At 41.2% G+C, this 17,988-nt stretch overlaps 1 protein-coding gene across 1 annotated transcript in view; it reads left to right on the forward strand.

Annotated features, from left to right (window-relative positions):
* Nucleotides 1-17,988, forward strand: part of LOC135516084 (protein Shroom4-like) — an 86,905-nt gene that overhangs the window by 49,570 nt on the left and 19,347 nt on the right.

Consider the following 17,988-nt stretch of genomic DNA (forward strand, 5'->3'; position numbering starts at 1 on the left):
AGACCAACCCATGTTGTAAGCTTCAACGTAAAGTGAGTCATTCGCTATTGAAGTTTCATACCGGAAGAAGCTACGCATATTAAGCACTGCAGTGTTTGGTGAACACGCAGATTCAGCTGTTTATATATCAATCATTATGACGACGAAGTCAGGGAAAGCTAAATCTAAGTCTAGATATACAGATGTACACACAATTTTAGAATAAATGGATTGGGAAGGTGAGACTGATTGTTGTAGGACGCTTCATTTAGCGATTGTGGAGGAATATTTTTTTGAACGGGAGAGGACATCGTTTTGGACTGGTAAGTTCTTATCATGCTAATGCCCTTGTTTGAAATGAATAATATAAAATATTATTTGTGATTTCTATTTTATTTTAGAAGCAATATATAAACATGTAATGTCATGAAATGTGAGATGCGTGTGTCTGCCGCCCCACCCAAACCCACATGAAATGGCCTATTTGAGGCTGTTGAGGAGAGGGCAGGACCACATCAATGGCCAAAGTGAAATGGAGACAGTAGATACAGCTGGTCTGTTGTAAAATAAAAGAGAGTAGATCTTGCAGGTAATAATAATATAATATATTCAACCTAATATATTCAACCTTCAACTCTCTATATATATCTGTTTATTATACCTGTTGATACAGGGCTCATATGTGAATCTATTCTAACTGAACATTTTCTTTCACAGTGACACTGACTCCGAATGGGAGTCTTATCCGGTGTCCTGTGTGAATTCTAAGTATGCTATCTCTAATTCTCTCTTTCTCTCTCTCAAAGGACCTGAGCCCTAGGACCATGCATCAGGACTACCTGGCATGATGACTCCCTGCTGTCCACCTGGCCTTGCCGCTGTTCCAGTTTCATCTGTTCTGCCTTCGGCTATGGAACCCTAAACTGTTCATTTTTACTCTTGAGGTACTGTCCTGTTGCACCCTCTACAACCACTGTGATCTCCACCCGGCACAGCCAGAAGAGGACTGGCCACCCCTCATAGCCTGGTTCCTCTCTAGGTTTCTTCCTAGGTTTTTGCCTTTCATGGGAGTTTTTCCTAGCCACCGTGCTTCTACACCTGCATTGCTTGCTGTTCGGTGTTTTAGGCTGGGGCTATATAAATAGATTTGATTTGATAGAGGACTGAGGGTCTTCCAAATATTGAGTGTGTAAATATTGAGTGTGTAAATAGTGTGTAAATAGTTACCCATGTTATTTTGTGTGTATATATATATATATATATATATATATATATATATATATATATATATATATATATATTTTTTTAATCAATAATATTTTTTTATTTTTTATTTTTTATTTTTTTTTTATCAATAATTTTATTTTTTTTTATTCTCAATTTTTTGGGGGGAGTGTGTTAGAATACCATTTTGGTATTTTCTATATAGTTATTTGTTTCAAAATGTATACCTTCACCAATTTGGCCACTTGGGTACATTTGGGCTACTTGTGTGGGACACCTGGGTGACTTCATGATAAATGCCATGTAGCACACTCATTTTGGAAGTTATTATTCTGAAACTTTGCACAAGTACTGTTGCCTTCTTATATTTAGTTTTATCTTGTTCATTTTAAAAATGATGAAATAAAAATAAAAATGTATGTTTTTTTTCATTATTTTCTCTAAACCAGATCTATTGTGTGTTATTCTCCTCCATTCAATTCACATTTACACAAACTTCAGAGTGTTTTCTTTCAAATGGTACCAAGAATATGCATATCCTTGGTACTGTGCCTGGGCTACAGGCTGTTAGATTTGGGTATGTCTTCAGGCAGAAATTGCACAAAGTAGGGGGGAGCTGCAAGAGGATTTATTAATTAATGTGGATATTTTCAGGTTATTCTGACCTTGAAATACCTCTTTAGGCTGCATCCCAAATGGAACCCTATTAATGCACTACTTTTAACTAATTCTGGTGAAAGTTATTACACTGTGTAGGTAATAGGGTGTCGTTTGGGATGCACATGGATTCTTCTTCCTGTTATGACAAAGCCTTTGTACCAGCCAGCTGTAATACATATTAGTGTGTGTGTTTGCGTGAGTCTTGTTTGTGTGTCAAAGAGAAAACATGTCTGTTGTACTAGTTTTTGGAATCCTATACTTTCAGGCTTCATCCTATCAGCCAGAAGTTAATTCCAATCAGACAATTCCATTCTAACGACTCTGGGTGAATTAGTGCAGGGAACCTCTTGCTTTGGTACGGTTCTGTGCAGGGATCGTCTCTCTGGCCTGTGTGGTCCTTTTATCATAAGGTGGGCAGTAGGGGTCATGTTTTGGACATTGCAGCAGATACTGTGTGGGTGGATTGGTGTTCGTGTGTCATTCTACAGTAGGTCTAAGTAACAGGAAGTCGTGAAGGGAAACATTGGGAGTTACAGGAAGTGATGCGATGGGTAAAGAATGTCCCTCCACTGCTGCTCACTGTGAGCAACTGACCACACACACACTACCATGGGACCATGTGAAGACAAAACGATGTATTTACAGCTAGTGACCATTGGCAAAGCCGGAAGCCTCTAAAAAGTCACCAACACACCCTTACCAATTGTTTGCGAGCACCAACCCCCTGCTTCACAGTGTTTTTGCCGGTGACCAACCTTTGCTGTGTTTTAGACACTGGTAGCCAGCCTTCGCTATGTTTTTTCTGGTGACCAACATTTGCTATGTTTTGAATACTGGTTATTATTAAAACCACCATCAAGTCACATTATAATGGCTTGCTAAATTCCTATTGGCTATCCAACAACTGGTACTTTACACTGGAAAAACCAAATTCAGTAACGGGTGCAAGAAGTCCAACTAACAGATTATATTAGTTTAGAATTGGTATTTATCTTTGAATAGCATTGTATTAATTAATCAATCAATGTACATGTAAAACCACAACAAACAAAAAAGATATTGAAACAAACCGTTCTTAACAATCAACCACAATAGAGCATGCTGGGAAATATACAAATGATGGGCTTGGTCAAACCAGCTTGACCAGCTAGAACATGCTGGTCAACCAGTATAACCTGCTAGACCATGCTGGACAGACCAGCTTGACCAGTCTATGCTCTTTTTTTTTGTTTTTGTTTTTTTGGACAAACGTGACTGACCACCTCGATTTGGTCTTATCTAGCAAAGTTTGAAATGGTGTTTATTAAATTGGATAAAAGCAGAGACACAGAGCTACAAAATGGTATATCATACACGGAGGAACAATAGGAAAGGAATTCTGCTTTGAAAATAAGCCCCATCCATATCTTTAAGGGTTCTGATGTGAGGCCAGTGAGGTCATGTGCTAAACAGAGTGATTGATGTAGAGCAGTAAACAACCAAAGATTTCAAGGCTACAAGTGGTGAAAGTAGTAGCCAATAATAAGGAAGAAGTTAAGGGGTCTGAATTCTTAACGAATGCACTGTACTGTATATCCTAATATGACTTTGGTGTAGGTCATGTTGTTCCTCACGTTAACGTCTCTGGTAAACACACACTATATCAAATACAATCAAAATGTATTCATCACATGTACAGGATACAGAAGGTGTAAACGGTACAGTGAAATGGTTACTTGCATAGTAGCAATATCAAAAATGGATAGTGTCCCGATCAAAATATTTTATAAATGGATGATGCTTACCCAGACACAGTTGTCTGAATTGATGGGTCATGTGAAAGAAATGCTATATTTACCAACCAGCCATATCGAGCTAAGTGGATGGGTCACTATTGTCTAGACATGTTCACATGTTCATGAAATACAATTGATGGCCATAAACACCTTGATGGTGTTTATCACCCCATGCAATCATCTGGTGGAGTGGAGTCAAATCAAATTTTATTTGTCACATACACATGGTTAGCAGATGTTAATGCGAGTATAGTGAAATGCTTGTGCTTCTAGTTCCAACAATGCAGTAATAACCAACAAGTAATCTAACTAACAATTCCAAAACTACTGTCTTATACACACAAGTGTAGGGGATAAAGAATATGTACATAAAGATATATGAATGAGTGATGGTACAGAGCGACATAGGCAAGATACAGTAGATGGTATCGAGTACAGTATATACATATGAGATGAGTATGTAAACAAAGTGGCATAGTTAAAGTGGCTAGTGATACATGTATTACATAAAGATGCAGTAGATGATATAGAGTACAGTATATATGTATACATATGAGATGAATAATGTAGGGTATGTAAACATTATATTAGGTAGCATTGTTTAAAGTGGCTAGTGATATATTTTACATAATTTCCCATCAATTCCCATTATTAAAGTGGCTGGAGTTGAGTCAGTGTGTTGGCAGCAGCCACTCAATGTTAGTGGTGGCTGTTTAACAGTCTGATGGCCTTGAGATAGAAGCTGTTTTTCAGTCTCTCGGTCCCAGCTTTGATGCACCTGTACTGACCTCGCCTTCTGGATGATAGCGGGGTGAACAGGCAGTGGCTCGGATGGTTGTTGTCCTTGATGATCTTTTTTTATGGCCTTCAAGTAACATCGGGTGGTGTAGGTGTCCTGGAGGGCAGGTAGTTTGCCCCCGGTGATGCGTTGTGCAGACCTCACTACCCTCTGGAGAGCCTTACGGTTGAGGGCGGAGCAGTTGCCGTACCAGGCGGTGATACAGCCTGCCAGGATGCTCTCGATTGTGCATCTGTAGAAGTTTGTGAGTGCTTTTGGTGACAAGCCGAATTTCTTCAGCCTCCTGAGGTTGAACAGGCGCTGCTGCGCCTTCTTCATGATGCTGTCTGTGTGGGTGGACCAATGCAGTTTGTCTGTGATGTGTATGCCGAGGAACTTAAAACTTGCTACCCTCTCCACTACTGTTCCATCGATGTGGATAGGGGGGTGTTCCCTCTGCTGTTTCCTGAAGTCCACAATCATCTCCTTAGTTTTGTTGACGAATGAGTGTAAGGTTATTTTCCTGACACCACACTCCGAGGGCCCTCACCTCCTCCCTGTAGGCCGTCTCGTCGTTGTTGGTAATCAAGCCTACCACTGTTGTGTCGTCCGCAAACTTGATGATTGAGTTGGAGGCGTCCGTGGCCACGCAGTCGTGGGTGAATAGGGAGTACAGGAGAGGGCTCAGAACGCACCCTTGTGGGGCCCCAGTGTTGAGGATCAGCGGGGTGGAGATGTTGTTGCCTACCCTCACCACCTGGGGGCGGCCCGTCAGGAAGTCCAGTACCCAGTTGCACAGGGCGGGGTCGAGACCCAGGGTCTCGAGCTTGATGACGAGCTTGGAGGGTACTATGGTGTTAACTGCCGAGCTGTAGTCGATGAACAGCATTCTCACATAGGTATTCCTCTTGTCCAGATGGGTTAGGGCAGTGTGCAGTGTGGTTGAGATTGCATCGTCTGTGGACCTGTTTGGGCGGTAAGCAAATTGGAGTGGGTCTAGGGTGTCAGGTAGGGTGGAGGTGATATGGTCCTTGACTAGTCTCTCAAAGGGAGTCTTGTGTTTAGACATGTAGCTGGCTTGCTAAACAATGAACCATTATGCTAACCCATACAGTACAAATGGATTGTCATAGCTAGCCACCATGTATGCTGTAGTATGAATCTGCAGGTAGCTAAAGCTAACCAAATATGTTCAATGTTAGCTAGCTAGCTAACATTGGGCTATAACTAGCAATGCAAACGGTTTATGAGATACGAATGGCTAAGGAGATGATTGTGGACTACAGGAAAAGGAGGACCGAGCACGGCCCCATTCTCATCGACTGGGCTGTAGTGGAGCAGGTTGAGAGCTTCAAGTTCCTCGGTTCCTTCCAGTTTTTACCCCCAAGCCATAAGACTCCTGAACAGGTAATCAAATGGCTACCTGGATGATTTGCATTGTGTTCCCCCCCCCCACCCCTCTTTTACGCTGCTGATACTCTCTGTTTATCATATATGCATAGTCACTTTAACTGTACATTCATGTACATACTACCTCAATTGGGCCGACCAACCAGACCAATTGGCCCACACATTGGCTAACCGGGCTATCTGCATTGTGTCCCACCACCCGCCAACCCCTCTTTTACGCTACTACTACTCTGTTCATCATATATACATAGTCACTTTAAGCATATCTACATGTACATACTACCTCAGTCAGCCCGACTAACCGGTGTCTGTATGTAGCCTTGCTACTGTATATAGCCTCACTACTGTTATTTTTCACTGTCTTTTTACTGTTGATGTTATTTATGTTATTTATTTACTTACCTACTGTAAAAATAAAATAAATAAAAAATACATTTAAATAAATAAACTCAAGCTAGCTAGCATGCTAATCTTATCTATCTAGCTAGCTATCGTGCTAACTTAATCGAGCAAACCAATGTTATCTGTTTTTGCTGTGGGGGTTTTTTCACTACACCGTATTCAAAACATTAACCAGCTGGCTCTATGGCTGGTTCTGGAGCTAGATTTGTCATAAGCAATTGATTTAGTGAATACTTCACCTCAGATGGAAACCAATCTTGACTTCGCCAACTATTGTTATCTCAAGTTTTGGCGTCTTCCATAAATTGCGGCTGCGAATCCGCTTTAGAAATAGTTAGAAACAATAAGATGAAGCTCCGGTAATATGGATAACTATAGCTAATATGCGTTTTTCCGCATTGTATAATGGACACTGTAGGTAAGCTGTTGGCAGGCTTCAGCTGCGGTACAGAGAAGTCAAGTGAAAGTGAAATGATAGTCTACAATGACTTTGCTCATGCAGGCTGCAAATTACATGTTACTATAAGTTCCTTGAATTTTCTTTCGCGGATGTGTTTTCATTACCTGGAATAGAGGTCAACCGATTATGATTTTTCAACGCCGATACCGATTTATTGGAGGACCAACAAAGCCGATACCGATTAATCGACCAATTCTATTTATTTGTAATAATGACAATTACAACAATACTGAATGAACACTTATTTTAACTTAATATAATATAATACATCAATAAAATCAAACAAAGTGTTTGAAAAAAGTGAAAGTGCAATATGTTTCAGAACATAGCTGGTGGTTCCTTTTAACATGAGTCTTCAATATTCCCAGGTAAGAAGTTTTAGGTTGTAGTTATTATAGGAATTATAGGACTATATCCCTCTATACCATTTGTATTTCATTAACCTTTGACTATTAGATGTTCTTATAGGCACTTTAGTATTGCTAGTGTAACAGTATAGCTTCCGTTCCTCTCCTCGCTCGTCCCTGGGCTCAAACCAGCAACACAACGACAACAGCCACCATCGAAGCAGCGTTACCCATGCAGAGCAAGGGGAACAACTACTAGAAGGCTCAGAGAGAGTGACGTTTGAAACACTATTAGCGAGCGCGAACTAGCTAGCCATTTCACTACGGTTACACCAGCATCATCTCGGGAGTTGATAGGCTTGAAGTCATAAACAGCGCAATGCTTGACGCACAACGAAGAGCTGCTGGCAAAACACACGAAAGTGCTGTTTGAATTAATGTTTACGCGCCTGCTTCTGCCTGTGGTGTTTGACAAAAACTGCACATTTTAGAGCAGCCGTTTATTGTCCGCAGCACAAGGTGCAGCTGTGTAATGGTCATTTTTAATCAGCTTCTTGATATGCCACACCTGTTAGATGGATGGATTATCTTGGCAAAGGAGAAATGCTGACTAACAGGGATGTAAGCCAATTTGAGAGAAATCTGCTTTTTGTATGTATGGACAATTTCAGGGATCTTTTTATTTCCCATGAAACATGGGACCAACACTTTGCATGTTGCATTTATATTTTTGTTAAGTATATATTTTTCTCGAGTTTGTTGGATAGACATGGGGAGGACACGCAAGAAAGTAAGGAAGAGAGATGGTAGAAAAGTGTGGGCGTGATTCGAACCCGTGCCAGCACTGGAACACTGGAATGTTCTCTGAAGGCAGCGGCTAGATGACTCGTATGTTTTATTCTCTGGAGTGACAATGGTGATATACAGGCAGGAAACACCAACATAAAGTGTCTTAATAGTGCACTGGGCCTCCACGAGCCTCCAGAACACTGTCGTGTCTTTGGCATCATTAAAGTGAAGACTGTTATTTTGTCAAATCAATTCTCAGTAATTATTATTATGTTATTAAACTAATCATGTACATGTAATTAACTAGGAAGTTGGGGCACCAAAGGAAAATCTTCAGATTACAAAGTTATAATTTTCCTAATATAACTTCAGATATTTTAATATCTGATCAATTAGTCTTCTAATTAAGGAATTATTATTTACCTCACGTTAGTCTCATTCCAAATGTCGTAAACCACCTCTCAGTCAGATACTTAGATACTTGTATGCTTGTATGCTCAGTCAGATTATATGCAACGCAGGACATGCTAGATAATATCATCAACCATGTGTAGTTAACTAGTGATTATGGTTGACTATTTTTTTATAAAACAAGTTTAATGCTAGCTAGCAACTTACCTTGGCTTACTGCATTCGTGTAACAGGCAGTCTCCTTGTGGAGTGCAACGAGAGAGAGGCAGGTCGTTATTGCGTTGGACTAGTTAACTGTAAGGTTGCAAGATTGGATCCCCCGAGCTGCCAAGGTGAACATCTGTCGTTCTGCCCCTGAACGAGGCAGTTAACCCACCGTTCCTAGGCCGTCATTGAAAATAAGAATGTGTTCTTAACTGACTTGCCTAGTTAAATAAATACGCTTTTATTGTGTTTCAAAGCACAAAGCACTCCACTAATAAAATGTATTTTACACTTGAAATTCTGTGCTTTGTGGTTTTACATTTGTCCATATAGCCTACAGTAACATAAACAAATGTTCTTTCAAATATTTACATATTGTATGTTGTTACCTAAGACCTTCATTAACACAACCAAATGTAATCTATGGTTCAGTTTTCTTTAAACAGATACTACACATTTTAGCCACCGCTAGCTACCCATCAGTGGAAGTGATGGGGACAATTGTGGAAGTGAAAAAACAACAACACATTTTTAAGAAACATCAAACCAAATATTTTGAGTTGATTTCACGCGCACCCCCCTCCCCAAAGGCTATTGGCAAGACCTCCCCTGCTGTGCCAAGGACCAGGGTAAAACAATACCCTAACCCCCTTACCTTCCTCCTTCTCCTGACAAAACAATGGACATTCCTGCCATTCCTAATGCCTCTTCCTCTCTCTCTAACTCAACCCATCTCATCCCCCATTCTTTCTTCCTCTCTCAGAATGTGTCTTAAATGGCACCCTATTCCCTATAAAGTGCACTACTTTTGTCCGGAGTCGTATGGGCCCTGGTCAAAAGTAGTGCACTATAAAGGTAATAGGGTGCCATTTGGGACACAACCCCTAACTTAACACATCAACTCCTCTCTTCTTTAGTCTATTTCCCAGAGGAGGACAAACCACAACTTTCTCTACCACTAATCAGACCCAGGGTGTGTGTGTGTGTTTTAAATGCAGGATTCTGCCACAGTTGAAATGTGCCCTGTCAGCGCTCAGCGGAGCAGACAGAAATCGTCTTTGTGTGTGGGTGTGTCAGTATTTGTGTTTCTGTGTTTGTTAGTGTCTCTGAGTGTTTCGTCTCTATGCCTTTCTCTGTGTCTTTTGTGTGTGTGTGTGTTTCATCTCTTTTCATCTCTGTGCGTTTCTCTTTCTTGTGTGTGTGTCGTCTCTGCGTGCGGCCTGCTATAGTGATTACTGCAGCTGAGTCCTCATGGCTTCTATTAGCTGTCCCGTTAAACAAGGATTCCAATGATACATGACCACACACACACACACACACACACACACACACACACACGCACACACGCACTCACACACACATACACATACACTACGACACATGCCTACAATATGTTTGTGTCTCGTGGGAAGAGATAGGATCTTGTCAAATCAACTGCATGTGAGAATGTGAGACATGGCGATGGACATAATAGCACCGCTGTGAGTGTGTGTGTGATCACTGTCTGTGGATGGTAAAAGGTCCCCCATGTTTTTTAAATATACACTGAACAAAAATATAAAACCCAACATGAAACAATTTCTAAGATTGGTGACATGTCTTAGATGCAGGCCATACTCGACTCGGCTTATCGTATAGAAATAAACATTAAATTCTCAGGCAACAGGTCTGGTGGACATTCCTCTAGTCAGCATGCCAATTGCACGCTCCCTCAATTTGAGACATCTGTGGCATTGTGGTGTTTGACAAAACTGCACATTTTAGAGCAGCCTTTTATTGTCTGCAGCACAAGGTGCAGCTGTGTAATGGTCATTTTTAATCAGCTTCTTGATATGCCACACCTGTTAGATGGATGGATTATCTTGGCAAAGGAGAAATGCTGACTAACAGGGATGTAAGCCAATTTGAGAGAAATCTGCTTTTTGTATGTATGGACAATTTCAGGGATCTTTTTATTTCCCATGAAACATGGGACCAACACTTTGCATGTTGCATTTATATTTTTGTTAAGTATATATTTTTCTTGAGTTTGTTGGATAGACATGGGGAGGACACACAAGAAAGTAAGGAAGAGAGATGGTAGAAAAGTGTGGGCGTGATTCGAACCCGTGCCAGCACTGGAACACTGGAATGTTCTCTGAAGGCAGCGGCTAGATGACTCGTATGTTTTATTCTCTGGAGTGACAATGGTGATATACAGGCAGGAAACACCAACATAAAGTGTCTTAATAGGGCACTGGGCCTCCACGAGCCTCCAGAACACTGTCGTGTCTTTGGCATCATTAAAGTGAAGACTGTTATTTTGTCAAATCAATTCTCAGTAATTATTATTATGTGATTAAACTAATCATGTACATGTAATTAACTAGGAAGTTGGGGCACCAAAGGAAAATCTTCAGATTACAAAGTTATAATTTTCCTAATATAACTTCAGATATTTTAATATCTGATCAATTAGTCTTCTAATTAAGGAATTATTATTTACCTCACATTAGTCTCATTCCAAATGTCGTAAATTGTTGGTTACCTGCACAAACCCAGACTTTACTATGAATCAACCATACACCAATTGTCTTAATAATGTATTTACTAACTAACTAAGTAATCACAGAAATGCATAAACAAACAAACAGTAGATATGGTTACGAGGAAATGATAGGGGAGGTTCCCTAGTGGGCTAAGCCGATATGACAGCTTGGTGGACAAATGGAAGTGGGTGTGGACTGAGAAGGGCGGGAATTACAAAAGGGTTACTACACAGTTGATAATTATATTAATTGAAATGCTAATCCTTTGCGCATGAGCGCTCACTCATTCGGGAATAATTGCAATCAATGTATTTTTACACCCAGTGTGTCATCGTGATCTCTGTTGGAATCATCAGTCCTTCTGTTGGAAAGTTCATCCGAGTGTCTCTCTGCTTCCCTGAAGTCTCATGGTTAGAATAGATACTTCAAAGTACCATTCAGAAATGTTCTTATAGAAAAGATTTTTCGGCGGTTGTCGTTTTAATCATCCCATGGCACATAATTTCTAGCTGCAGACTAGTAATTGGTATCTAAGATTTGCTCTTATTCTGTCGGGATCTCACATTAACGGTTTAAAATCACATTACCTAATTTCACAAATAGTTTAATTTTTAATAATTAATTTTAAACAATAATTAGACGTAAACCTCATAACGGAGGCTGCTGTATAAACAGAGTTATGGTAATGTGGCTGTATTGTCTTTCATGAGGTCACAAACATGAAACAAAATGGACCGGGTCGTAGCTGGCTTCCCCACCGACCGTTCACACATTCTCCAAAACATGGATATAGTTCAGTTCTCAAGTTCTGTGATGTAGAATAAGTTCCTTTGTTCTCTCTATGTGTCTCTTTCTGCATGGCCAGGAGAAGAGTCTCCTCCAAGAATTTACGACCTGAGATAACAGAACCTGGGTGTAGGAGGGAGAGAGGGGGAAGACACTCACTATACACAAAGGCGGCTAGGTCATGACAACAGCTTCAATGTGCCTTGGCATATATTCTACAAGTGTCTGGAACTCTATTGGAGGTATGTGACACAATTCTTCCACGAGAAATGTTCTAATTTGGTGTTTTAGTGATGGTAGTGAAAACGCAGGCTCAGTCACTGCTCCAGAATCTCCCAGTGTCCAATTGGGTTGAGATCTGGCGACTGAGACACACACACACACTCTTAAAACCCCCTATGCTCCTTTTAGGCCCCTCTTTCAAAGTCACTGAGATCTCTTCTTCTAGCTAGGGTAGCCAAAATAATGGGAAACTTGACATTTTTATATATGACCCTAAGCATGATGGGATGTTAATTGCTTAATTATCTCAGGAACCACACTTATGTGGAAGCACCTGCTTTCACTAATGTGACCCTTAATTGCTTAATTTAACTGGGGAAGAGGGTTCCAAATTTTGGGGGGGTTGTCACATTGGCATTTTCAACTACATTCCTTTCTTTTTAAAGAGATATAGATAGTAAGTAAGTGAGATATAAAGAGAGAGAGAGAAAGTGGGGAGACATAAATACATACAGTTGGAGTCGGAAGTTTACACCTTAGCCAAATACATTTAAACTCACTTTTTCATAATTCCTGACATTTAATCCTAGTAAAATTCAAATTTTGGAAGTGTGCATGGGGTCATTGTCCATTTGGAAGACCCATTTGCGACCAAGTTTTAACTTCCTGACTGTCTTGAAATGTTGCTTCAATATATCCACATCTTGGCTGATTTGTTTTGATTTTCCCATGATGTCAACCAAAAAGAGGCACTGAGTTTGAAGGTCGGCCTTGAAATACATCCACAGGTACACCTCCAATTGACTCAAATTATGTCAATTAGCCTATCTGAAGCTTCTAAAGCCATGACATCATTTTCTGTAATTTTCCAAGCTGTTTAAAGGCACAGTCAACATAGTGTATGTAAACCTCTGACCCACTGGAATTGTGATACAGTGAATTATAAGTGAAATAATCTGTCTGTTAACAATTGTTTGAAAAATTCCTTGTGTCATGCACAAAGTAGATGTCCTAACCGGCTTGCCTAAACTATAGTTTGTTAACAAGATATTTGTGGAGTGGTTGAAAAACAAGTTTAAATGACTCCAACCTAAGTGTATGTAAACTTCCGACTTCAACTGTACATACACACACCCACACACACAGTCTCAGTAACAAACAGGGTATTGTCCTTCTATGGACTTCACCCTTCCTGATAGATCCTACTGGAATGGACCTTAGTTCCACTGCACTGATTAACTGGTGTGTGTGTGTGATGGGGGACCACAAAGTAAACTAACTGCCTGATTGCAGTCTGGTACGTAGAGAAACCCACACATACTGAGAACCCATAAAGCAAACAAATGTGCGATGATTGCAGTCTGAACACAAAGGTAGAGGGGGGAGAGAGTGAGAGGGGCTGGAAGGGGTGAGAGCAGGGAGAGGGGGAGGAGGGTTGAGACTATAGTTAACCCTCTGCCTTCTGAAGAAAGCACGTTATGTAAGAAATCTAAACACACACAGACACGCATGAAGATTGCAGCGACGGTGCCCTCTGGAATTCCTCGTCAACCCCAGGTTCAGACTAATATGGTGTGTGTGTGTGTGAGTTCTCGGTTGGAGTCTGTCTTCTCCCACTGTTCTGGATGTTGTTAAAGTGAATTTTCAGCAGGAGTTCTTGATCTTTTATCCCCTTTGTCTCCACAATTTCGTGGTTATCCAATTGGTAGTTACAGTCTTGTCCCATCGCTCTCAACTCCTGTACAGACTCGGGAGAGGCAAAGGTCGAGAGTCATGAGTCCTCCAAAACACGATCCTGCCAAGCCGCACTGCTTGCTTTACCCGGAAGCCAGCCGCACCAATGTGTTGGAGTAAACACTGTACATCTGGCGAACGACGTCAGCTTGCAGGCGTCCGGCCCTCCACAAGGAGTCACTAGAGCGCGATGGGACAAGGAAATCCCAGCCGGCCAAAACCTAACCCGGACGACGCTGGCCCAATTGTGTGCTGCCTCATGGGTCTCCCGGTCATGGCTGGCTGTGACACAGTCTGGGATCGAATCCTGGGCTGTAGTGATGCCTCAAGCCCCGCAATGTAGTGCCTTAGACCGCTGCGCCACTCTGGAGGCCTCACAAGGAGTTCTATAGATTAGTTTTGAATCTACAGACTGCCTACTTCTCCCACTGCTCTCTGCTTTCTTTCTCTCCCCCTCCTCCTCTTTCCCCCTCTCTCCTATACATACCCTGCCGAGGTCTTCTCATCTCTGTGTTGTACTATCGCTACTCAGCAAAGGGCAAGAAAACACCAGTCTGGCTGGATGCCACAATAACACTCATCTCTTTTTCTCTTCCTTCTCTCTTTTTACCCCTCTATTTCTCCCTTTCCATATCTCTCTCTATTTGAGCCCCTCTGAAATGTTCTCTCTCGTGGCTTCTGCAGTTCCAAAACTGGTGTCTTCCTTTTTCTCTCCCTCCCACTCCTGCCCTCTTCCCCCCTCTCTCCCCCTCCTTCTCTCTCTCTATCCCTCCCTCCCCCTCCCTTCCTCTCTCTTCTTCCCTCTCTCTCTACCTCTCCCTCCCACTCCCACTCCCTCCCCCCTCTTTCTCTCTTCTAGACAGGAAGTACCTCTGCGTATTTCCCTGTGTGGAACAATAACACTGTGGAACTCTGGGTATTATTTTAACAGCGTCCGTCTTTATCTGCTCCGAACATAGCTTCCTCTCTGCCTCTCTTTCTGTTTCTCTCTCTCTCTCTCTTTCTCTCCCCCTGAGTCACTCACAGTATTCTGCCTAGAGAGAGAGAGAGGGATTGAGAGGGAGGATGGTGGAAACAAAGGCAGAGAGAGAGCTATGTTTGGTCTAAGTGACTGAAGCGAGGGACGGTGAGAGGGAGGGAGAGAGAGGGACAAGAGGGTAGATTAGGTTTGTCGGTTGTTTTTTTTGGAGTCTAGGTCAGTTGAGATGGACCACAGAGAGAGAGAAGACTTTGAACACAGTCTCGTTTTGTTACTAGAGGACTATAGGGCTGCTCCGAAGGATAGAACTACTCCTAGAAACAGAACCTAACTCTCTTAATATGGCTAGGAGTGTTGGACTACTCCTAGAGACAGAACCAAAGCCACCTAGCAAGGCCAGAGACCTGGATTAATTAAGGAGGGAAGGAGACCAGAGCATTGAGAATTTAAGGGAACTTCTTACCCCAACAGTTTTTATTGCCTCTTTTGAACACCGCAGTGGAAATGTTATGTTGAAGACTTGATAAACAGTAGTAAGTAGCCGGACCACCTTCTTTGGGCTAAGTCCATTGTCGTCTGTGTTGGATTGAAGATCTTTGGGCATGTTTGTAAGGACTGCTCTCAGACCAATCTATGGTTGAACTAACATTGGGCCTGACCCTAACTGTGACCCAGTAGACACGGTTCTAGGATCAGGTGTGACTAGGGCCTCTTCTGTGTGGATCCACTCTGGTATGTTATAGACTGACTCGGGAACAGTTAGAAAGTATTGGGTGTTTGTTTCCTCTTATCTCCTTTAGTTCCTCTCCTTTTCTCTTTTGATCCCCTACCTTCCATTAATCTTCTCCCCTCTGTGCAGTGTGTACTGTTCTACCTTCACTCCTCTTTGTGTCTTTGAACTTGTAGGCGTCTTCAAGGTGTGACTGGGTGTGTCTCTGATCTCTGTTTTTGTGTGTCTTAATGTGTATATAATTTCATTACTCAGTGTCATTATGACTGAGAGTAAATGACCTTCAATCTAGTCTCTTCGACTTTATTCTAGTTGAGGAGTCCGTATCAGTCAGCTCTTCTAGTTTCTTCTACCACATATGGTATTATCAGTTGTTTCTGTATCAGTGTTTCACGCAGTCATACATTTACAATGTTTTATGGGTCAAAGTAACATAAATAATGTCTACACATAAACCATGGAACATCTTGCTATCCATCCATCAGTCAGTGTAAAGCATTCGGCTACTGTTCTGTAGACTATGTTTATAAATAGAACTAAGGATGGTCTTGTCTTGTGAAGTTTATTTGATTTCTTGAATGTCTGACAGTGTCCGACACTGATTGGTTCCAGTCGCTAACTGGCTAATCAGGTTAACTGTGGCTTGGTATGTCGAGGGCGATTAACTGTTCCTTTGTATCTGGCTGCTTGACAAATGTAACACTAGGACTAGGTCAGTGGAACACATTCTGTCTGAGTACAGTAGAACTACATTATATCTCACATTCTTTTTCTTCCATTTCAATATATTTTTTAATAACTGTTTCATCACGTCATGTTTCACAAAGATGTCTGAGTACAGTAGATTATCTCAAAGTATACTGCAGAAGACAAAAATTAGATATTTGAATATCAAATATCTCACATTTGTCTTCGGCTGTATACAGTGCCTTGCGAAAGTATTCGGCCCCCTTGAACTTTGCGACCTTTTGCCACATTTCAGGCTTCAAACATAAAGATATAAAACTGTATTTTTTTGTGAAGAATCAACAACAAGTGGGACACAATCATGAAGTGGAACGACATTTATTGGATATTTCAAACTTTTTTAACAAATCAAAAACTGGGCGTGCAAAATTATTCAGCCCCCTTAAGTTAATACTTTAGTTCAATTTTGGTTTCATCTGACCAGAGCACCTTCTTCCACATGTTTGGTGTGTCTCCCAGGTGGCTTGTGGCAAACTTTAAATGACACTTTTTATGGATATCTTTAAGAAATGGCTTTCGTCTTGCCACTCTTCCATAAAGGCCAGATTTGTGCAATATACGACTGATTGTTGTCCTATGGACAGAGTCTCCCACCTCAGCTGTAGATCTCTGCAGTTCATCCAGAGTGATCATGGGCCTCTTGGCTGCATCTCTGATCAGTCTTCTCCTTGTATGAGCTGAAAGTTTAGAGGGACGGCCAGCTCTTGGTAGATTTACAGTGGTCTGATACTCCTTCCATTTCAATATTATCGCTTGCACAGTGCTCCTTGGGATGTTTAAAGCTTGGGAAATCTTTTTGTATCCAAATCCGGCTTTAAACTTCTTCACAACAGTATTTCGGACCTGCCAGGTGTGTTCCTTGTTCTTCATGATGCTCTCTGCGCTTTTAACAGACCTCTGAGACAATCACATTGCAGGTGCATTTATACGGAGACTTGATTACACACAGGTGGATTGTATTTATCATCATTAGTCATTTAGGTCAACATTGGATCATTCAGAGATCCTCACTGAACTTCTGGAGAGAGTTTGCTGCACTGAAAGTAAAGGGGCTGAATAATTTTACACGCCCAATTTTTCAGTTTTTGATTTGTTAAAAAAGTTTGAAATATCCAATAAATGTCGTTCCACTTCATGATTGTGTCCCACTTGCTGTTGATTCTTCACAAAAAAATACAGTTTTATATCTTTATGTTTGAAGCCTGAAATGTGGCAAAAGTTCGCAAAGTCCAAGGGGGCCGAATACTTTCGCAAGGCACTGTACTTATAACTTTTCTTCATGTATATCCTAGTGTGGTTCAATGGATCAGATTCTAAGTACAGTATATCTCTAAATACTGATTGGGCTGGTTTTTCCAGACACAGATTTAGTTTTTCTTTCTATATTCGCTTCTTGTTTTTTGTTTTTTTTAGCTTGGTTTTCATAGTCATCAATCATTCCAGACCCAATCCGGGCTCCATTAACAGTCCTGGGACAAAACTAATCTTAGGTCCATTCATAGTCCTGGAATAAATGATAATAGTGTTTGTTCTATCCCATTTGGGAACTTCCTAAATCTCTCTCCCTATATAACTATACCAAGAAGAACATTTTCAGGGAACAATCAATCATACATGGACACACACACACAACCATCCTGAGAGAAATCCAAAATTAGCCATTTTAGGAACTATTCTGTTTACTTTAATGAATGTCCATAAATCATAAACCGAAATATTTCCAAAGTGTTCTGACTTCCGACTGTGCCAGATCCTCATTCTTCTTCCATCAGGGTTCTTCCTCCTCAAAATTCCCGGAATTCAGTCGAAATTCTCTCCTGAGA

This window comes from Oncorhynchus masou, chromosome 27, assembly GCF_036934945.1.
Source record: "Oncorhynchus masou masou isolate Uvic2021 chromosome 27, UVic_Omas_1.1, whole genome shotgun sequence".
In the NCBI taxonomy this organism is placed as follows: Eukaryota; Metazoa; Chordata; class Actinopteri; order Salmoniformes; family Salmonidae; genus Oncorhynchus; species Oncorhynchus masou.